Consider the following 8,303-nt stretch of genomic DNA (forward strand, 5'->3'; position numbering starts at 1 on the left):
ACAGTTCTGGGCTTCATTACTGGTGAAGTCTTCTCTGGCCATTTTATCTAAGGAGCTTTTAGAACTTGACTATGCGAATCAGGCTTAAATACAGCTGCTGATGAAGGCAAATCTCTTGCCCACAGTCTAGATTGTACATAAAATGAGAGAGATTTCTCACCCTGTATGGTCCTGAACAGATGGTCTTAAGTGTTGTGATGGATATGCACATCCTAAAAGGGAGTGGAAAACTCTGTCCCAGCAGTCCGTGCTGGTACCTGTGCCAGCTTAGCATCTGCTGCAGGGCAAATAGAGTGACATCCTTGCTGTCATCTTATACTCCCTAGCTGTCAGCAGGATGGCCTGAGGAGATAGCAAAGGGCAGGATAGATTAGAGGAGGTAGGGCTGGGTGCCTCTCAGCGCACAGGCTAGCGCAGATCCTGCCCTGGAGGGAGCAGAGTCTAACTGTGTTGGTCTTTGCTTTAGAAACTGATGGTGGTGCATAGGTGCTGTACACGCCTCTGAAGTGGTGTTCTGCTGAGTGGTCTCCCACTACCCCTCTGCCAAAGCTGGTGAAGTCTAGGGATGGCTCCATGATTTGGCCCAGAACTGTACAGCCCAGGAGAGCGCTCTGGGGAGCTGGGAGTGTGGAAACTTCTGGAGGAGGAAACTGGTCTTGGATGGAGACATCTCCAGTGCTGCCTGGACACCCTGCTGCCTTTGTGCTGGGTGAAGAAGGAAGCTGAGTTATCTGCTCTCAGACCCACTAGTAAATACACTTAACAGAAGCAAGGGTCACGCTGGCTGTTCAGATGAGCTGGTGCTGCGTTGCTGACTCAGTGGATGTGGGATGTCTCCTGCTGGTTTTGGCCTGTCCCTTCCCGACATGACCTTTGTTTGGTTTGGTTTCCTATTTTTGGTTTGTTTTTTGTTTTTACTGGGCTGTGTAGAGAGAGAGCAAGTTCCTGGGTTACATCCTTTGTTGTTTTTGTTCACCCTGTGGTTTCTATTGATAATAGAAATTGCCCATTTGTTCTTTTGATTTTTACATCATATGAGTGTAGCGGTATGGATCACTTACTGTGAGGAAAAAATAAATCTCAGGTTGCCTGTCCTGTTACTATTACATGCATCCATAAAAAGTTTGGAGGGTATCATCCAAAACCTCTTGAGTTTTGGAGGACATACACGTTGACTGTATTGGAGGTGAACATCTCTGGCGGTTTCCTTGTTAGCTCTAGGTTCAGATTCAGCAAAGTCAGCTGGAAAAGCCACACTGTAGCAAGGACAGTTCCTCCAGACGGGCTGCATTCAGTCTCCCTGCTGCCCTGCACCATGTCTGCATCCTCTGCATCAGGGCAGGTATCTGCAAGATGCTCTCGTTTCAGTACCGGAACGCTTTACATCCGTGGTGTGTTATATCGGCAGCTGCAAGAAGCACGAAGTAGTAGAACATTTGGCCCAGCATTGTCTGAAGGGAGTGATTTAAACATGAGCCTGGCTGGGATCTCGCTTGCCCTGACACAACCCAGTCGGAGCAAGTCTTGGCTTTGGCAGTTGAAAAGGAGACCCCAGTGAAGCCCAGCGTCCTTCGGTGCTGCTGCCTTTCTGCTGTGCCATATGGTCCCAGCCTGTGGGTCTGGAAGGAATTAGTCGTTGATTATAAAACGCGAAAAAATATTGCTCAGCCTGTGAGCCAAGGTGAGGTTAAGCTCTGTGAATGTTATAACTTTGTCCTGCTGCGGCACATCCGCTGGGTTGAATGAACTGTTTTTGGATTGACTGATTTTAACTGTTGGACTCTTCCATTTTGAAGTCATTTTGCTGGGGACGTGGGGAAGCATTCCTAATTTCAGCTAAATAAAGCATATTTCATTATGTTTCTCAGTCCAGTGCACTACAATAAATTTATAGCATAGCTTGAGGGCATTTGAACTGCGTTAAGAGGGAAGGCTCATAGACACTGTGTCTGGGGTGGAAACCTTTGATTTTCATTTCACAGCCCAAACCCGGGGCTCAGCCTGCTGCTTCCACGCTATAAATAGAGGTAACCCCAGAATGCGCTCAGCATGCCGATGCTCTCCAGTCCTGTCCACACTGCTGGCTTCCTGGCACTGTGTTCAGAGCAGCATATTTTTAGCTGTTGCTTTCTCTTTTTTTTTTTTTTTTTTTTTTTTGTCCTCTGACAGATCTTCTCTTCTTGTCTTGCCAGGCTGCCAGCTTTCCTTCTGTTTATCTGCTTTCCAGGACTGTGTCTGGATCCTGCCTCGGTGGAGGGGCAGTGGGACAGCCCCGCTCATGAGCTTGGCTTGGACTCTGTTGTGCTCCTTCCTCTTTCCAGATTCGTTATTAAGGTGTTGGACAGCCTGCATGAATTTCATGTTTGCTCCTTATTTTCCCGTTTGTTGAAAGGGGATTAACAGCATTATTTTATATTACTAATGCTGTTAACAGGGGTTGAGGAAACAGCTGTCAGAAAAACTTCCTTCTAACGCTGTCTCCAATACAGAACAAATCAATTCAGCTTGTCCACCTTCAGGTTTACCTGTTTAAAAAGGGTGTGAATAGTAATTACAGATCCCCAGAGAAAACCTATTAGATGAGGCAGATAAGCAAATTCTCAGAAATGTTTGTGTAAAAGGCGCAGTCTCAGCCAGGGCATGGATGCTCTGACGGCTGTGCCTCATTGGATGCTCCAAGTCCTGTGTGTGTTTTTTCCACTGGAGTCGTTGCTAAAGGGAATAAAGCCTATTTCCTATGTGCAATCCTGTCCAAGCTTGTAAGCTCCGTGCTCTGCTTCCATCCTGCTTTGCCGCAGACTGAATGAAGTCTTTGAACATAAAAGGATGTATTTAACTAGCTCAGCATGGCTGCATATCTGTGTTCGTCAGCGTGCCACCCATCAGGGACTTTTTTCTCTGTTTTTTGAGCAATTATGAAAGCCAGATTTCAACACCGCACCTTGCCTGTGTGCAGACGAAGCAAAGGTGTTCACTGTCTGCAAGGAGCTGAGCCAGGACCCAGGTGCTCTTGCAGCTTGTCTGAAGAAGTCCTACTTAAAACTCTGTTGAGCAGAGGAAATATGCCTTTTCATTCCTGCTAGTGTCCAAAGAAACAGTAAACATTTAGAGGGGAGAAAATAATTAAGAAAAAAAAAAGTAATCGAGAAAAAAAATAATCAGGCACTGGGTTTAATAGGGAAAAAAAATGTTTAGAATTTATAATGCCTGGTTATAATGGACATGCTCCTGGAAGCTTCAGCCCTTCTCTTGCTGTCAGTAATGGAAACTGCATGCTGAGTGATGTGTGTAGCAGCAGTCTGCCCTGTTGCAATGCAGATAAAGCTCTCGAAGACATATTGGGTGTTCACGCATGGGGGCGGACAGTCCTGGCTCTATCTTTGGCCCTTTGGTGGGCAGAGCTGAGTGGGGGGATGGCTCCGGGTGGTGCTGGACGGGGCTTCTTCCTGCGCTGCCGTGGTCAGGCAGCACTGCTGTAGCCCTGGGGCTGGCCCTGTGGTTCAGCTAAATAGCGCTGTAGGCACAGAGGCTTTTTATATTAGAAGAGGAAAGGGAGAGAGAAAATGCACACGCATATGCATATGTATAAGCAGAGGGTTCTGAGCATGAGACGCTTTTTCCATGTTGAGTTGCCAGGCAGCTCTTTTCCCTTCCCTCCTTCTGTCCCGGGGCTCATTGGTATGAAAGTTTTCCTGCCTTATATTTTCCTTTTTCTTTTTTGTATGATGCAGTCTTCCAGCTGTCAAGGTTTGTAAGGTTGTGGCAATGTTACAAATCGCGGTTTAGGGGTATTCTGCTGCTTACGTCGGTGCTGTCATAACCCATTTGCCTGTTGTCAAACAGAACTGGTAGATAGTGAGAAGATAGTTTAAATAGTAGTTGAACAACATCACACACAAAATCTGGGAGTTTCTTACCCGTTTGCAGGGTAGAAATCCTGATTCAAAATATCGGTGTGCTCAGGCAGGGTTTGTATTGAGCTGAGGAACCTCTGTGGCTCTGTTCTGGAGCTAGACAGCTCCAGCATCTGGTGTCTGAGATGTTGGATGCTATCCTGGAGCTGCTGTTCCTCCAGCAGGACCCACTAGAGACTGAGTAGCTGCTAGACCTTCTGGGAATTCTCATATCAGGACATCGTAGCATTTGGGGTAGTTTCAGAGTATAACACCCTACGTGAGGTGGTTCACTGCATTTATTGTGTCCATGTCTGTTGTGCTGAGGAAAGAGAAACTGAGGCACTAGTCAACATACGGTTTCTGAGTATGTCACTATGCTTTAACCAAAGGCTTGTTAAGGTGAATTCTGGTTCTTGCTGAGTTTTTCAGCATACCTGGGAAATGAGTATTGTGGCAATCACCGCTTTACCAATAGGCAGCTGGGAGAGCAGAGAAATTAAACGAGTTGCTGATGGATTAGAAATGTTGCTGTAGCCAGCAGGTCCTGCTGGCTTGGCTGGGGTCTGTGAGGCAAGCGAGTGCCTGGGAGTTACCAGAATGGAGGAGCCAGGTGTGCCTCGGTTTTGTCTTTCAAAGTAATGTATGATGTAGGGTAGGTTAAGATGTCCATGTATCTGTCTCCAGCACAGCGCGTATGAATTAACCATGTGCTGTCCCAATGAGTATAGTTAATACCTTTTCATTAAAAAAGATGGAGCAGAATTAGCCCAACATCTGAATTGTCCTGTTTTGGTTTAGTGTCTGCCTGGAATGTGCAACACATTCTGTGTTTCAGCTGGTCTAACCCCCCAACAGGCTTCTCATACACGATGTGTTCCCAGGATGATGGGTGAAATCTAGCCAGAAGGTAGTCACCCCTTGCTGTCCCACGATGCTGAATGCAGGAGCCACTCCTGTCCTTGCAGCTGAGCTGGCTGGAGAGGCCAAGCACCTCTAGGAAGTGGTCTCTTTGCAGGACCCTCTTTGCTGAGCTCCCTGCCAGTGCAGAGTATGTGCTGGTCCTTACATTCCTGTATTTTCCTCTCTTAGCAAGGCAGTATGTCTCTGGAAGTGCTGCATTTGTCTCTAGGATAAAGTATCCTGGAGCAACACGTGAAGGTGTATGTTCTGCTTAATGATTTCAAAAGTTCTCTTTGGTGTTTCTGGAAACCCTAAATACATTTGTGGGTTTGATATGTTTGAATAATAATGTTTGACATCTTCAGGGAAAGATGCAGGTCTCTCCTTGGGTGTTTTTCTGTTTAAAATAACATATAACATTCCTTTGATTGCAGAGATGATTATGCATAGCAGATTCCCAACACAAAATGTGCCTTGTCAGACGTAGTCATAGTAGGGAGATTGCTCCACGTACTGTATTCACATGACCTTTCTTGGCCCATTTAAATCTTCTTCTTGCTTTAGGAATCAGCCGGACCTCCAGCGGGAGACTGCGGAGGCTCAGTGACCAGATAAGTCCAAGTAAGTTGCATCAATTTCTCTCTGAAACTTCCTCAACCAATCAAAAAAAAAAAAAAATTGAGAGAATGCAAGAGTTAACTCTCAGAAATCACATCTCCTGCCTCCTGTCCGCTAGCTGTTTGAAAGGCAAAGCTGGCCGCTAATAAATGCAGAGCTCTCTATGCTGTAGAGAGAAAGCAGTATACATAAAAAGAGAGCAGTGTGTATATATATATATATATATTTAAAAACCCCAGACTAAGAAAAGAGAGTGCAATATAAAAGATTAATTACTTACTGAATAATGGATCCAGAGAGAATAATTAGAAAGCCCTATCTCAATTCAAGGGGTCTAACATAGGGCAACAGAAAGCAGGAATGGCCTGAGGTTGAAATACAGCTTTAGTAATTAGCAGCTCTTTCGTACTCTCCTTAGCTATTATTTTTTATTAGATGTGGAGATTTATGCATTATATGTGCTTGTGACTAAATTTACACTCCTAATTGCAGCTTAATGTTTCTGAAGCTGTTTCTGATTCAGAAGGAAGCAGGTGGGAGGGTTTATGTCTCAAAAAAGGTGTTTTCCAGCCTCAGGAATGCAGTAGCAGGAGTCTCAGTGCTTGTGAGTACCCAAGCCAGTGTGCTCTGCTTGCTTGTATGTGACGGGGTTGGGACTGCCCAGGGGCAGAGACACATCCCTGCTGCTTACCTGCATTGGCCTAACCTAAATTGTCCCCTGCGAGTAGAAAATTTCACTGTTCTCATGTAAAATACTCAAAAGGAAGCTGAGACAATCTGTTTCTGGCCATTTCCTTTTGATGGCCCGTTTTGCTGGCTGTGCTAGCCCTTCTGATGGACCTGTACCGCTCCCCAGTTCAAACCCCTGTGGGAAGTGTCTGTCTCCAGAACCAGGGTCCCTTGTACACCACAGAAGTTCATCTTCCTCAGCAGGTGCTTTGCTGCTATTGAAATCTTCCTTCACGCTTCCTTCTCTGAGGTGTATGACCTCCCCTTGGCATCGCCCCGTTTTCCTCTGGTATGACAGTTATCTCTGCTTGCTGCAGTCAGCCTGTGCCCCCCCCCCTCCCCCCCGAGGAACCCCACTCACCTCCCCGACACCCTGCTCTGGCCACACTTGGTTCAGGGTTTTCATCTGCTCCCATCCCCTTGGTCTGTCACTCATAGTTGCTCCCTCTGGGCTCAATTTGCTGTTTCAAATCATCTTCTCAGCCCTCATATCCTGTCTCATCTCCCAGATGTACTTATCAAAACAGTTGTTTTCAGCTTTTCCCTCTGCGTGGGTGGGAGGAGAAAGCCACCCTTGGGATGCTTTCCTGGAGCGGTGGCTTCAGCATTTTGCTGTATCAAGGCATCAGCACATCTGGAATGGGGATTAATCACAGACCTCGGGTTAAGCGTGTGCTTAAATACCCTGGGAGCTGTGACACTGCCTGCCTGGCCCTCATCAGATGCTAGTGATAAGCAAAGGGACAGGTATTCACCTTACGGCACAGACGAGGGTGACAGGGGACATGGCATGCTGTGATGCTGTCCTGCTGCTGGGACACTTGCTGCTTTGCATCTGGAGCTTCACAGCTGTGCATTGTCACCATCTCTGATCATTGTATGTATCAGTGGGAGGATGTAAATATGGTCCAAACCAATGTCAAATGGCAGAAAAAATGCATTGAGTGATAATCTCGTGTGGAGTCACAGTATTGATCTGGGTGCTAAAGCTTTGTGGCAGTGATCGTTGAGTCCAGAAGAACGGAGTTGCATTTTAAAGCTGATGCTTCAAAACTTGGCCACCAGCGCAGAAGCCGGTAGTTTTGAACTGAAGTGCATGTTTATCTTCTGCATGTGCAAAAACAAAGTTGCAGTCTCAGCTCTGGCACCGCGTGTTTTCATATATACATGTCCGAGGACAGAAAGGGGAATTGGTACAGCTCCAAAGGTAACTGGAGTGTAGGGAATCTAAATCGAAAGACACAGTGCATTTGTTCAACCTTGTTTTCTTTAGACTCTAATTATATACTTTCCACTTTTCTGGTGAGAGACCTTTTAAATTTTAATATTTTTTTTTCAAGTTAAAATCAAATGAGCAGCTCAGTGCTCCAGTTTACATTGCAGTAAATATTTATGACTCCATATAACTGCAGTTCAATTTCCCCTTGTTTCAGGTCCAGATTTTCCCCTCTGCACATCTGGTCTTGCACCCAGAAGCTTTTATTCCTGTAAAAGATAAATTGGCGTTGGGATGACTGAGCAGTGGTTGCAAGTGAAGCATTGCAGAAGGGGGTTGCTTTGGGCTCTTTGCCACCCTAAACAAAGACAAGGGATGACATGCATTTCCATAGCCACCAACTCAGGGGATCTAGACAGCTACAGTCATCCACGCACCACGTATTGTCTTGGGGCATGCAGTGACGGTAGGAACCTGGAGATTTGATGTTGGCCTCTTTTGGAAAACTTACTCTGTGACTCAATTTTTCTTGTCTCTTTGAAAGTGGTTGTATGGCAATGGCAGCCAGCATTGCTCAATGAGCAGTGTTGAGGGTGACAGAGCACTGGAACAGGCTGCCCAGAGGGGTTGTGGAGTCTCCTTCTCTGGAGACATTCAAAACCCACCTGGACGTCTTCCTGTGTGACCTACTGTAGGTGGTCCTGCTCTTGCAGGGGGGTTGGACTAGATGATATTTTGAGGTCACTTCCAACCCCTGACATTCTGTGATTCTGTGAATTCCAGGGCTCTGGAGCTGCGGGTTTTTTTGTTGTACAAGCCTGCTACATAGCCCTAGGTAAGCCGGTGAGGTGGGACTCATCTGTGCTGGTCAATGGAGACAGCTGGAGACTATCAGAAAGTGTCTGAGAGCACTTACTTTAGAATGGGAAGAATAAACTTCTTGG

The sequence above is a fragment of the Leptosomus discolor genome, chromosome 15, assembly GCF_034619465.1.
Source record: "Leptosomus discolor isolate bLepDis1 chromosome 15, bLepDis1.hap2, whole genome shotgun sequence".
NCBI lineage: Eukaryota > Metazoa > Chordata > Aves > Leptosomiformes > Leptosomidae > Leptosomus > Leptosomus discolor.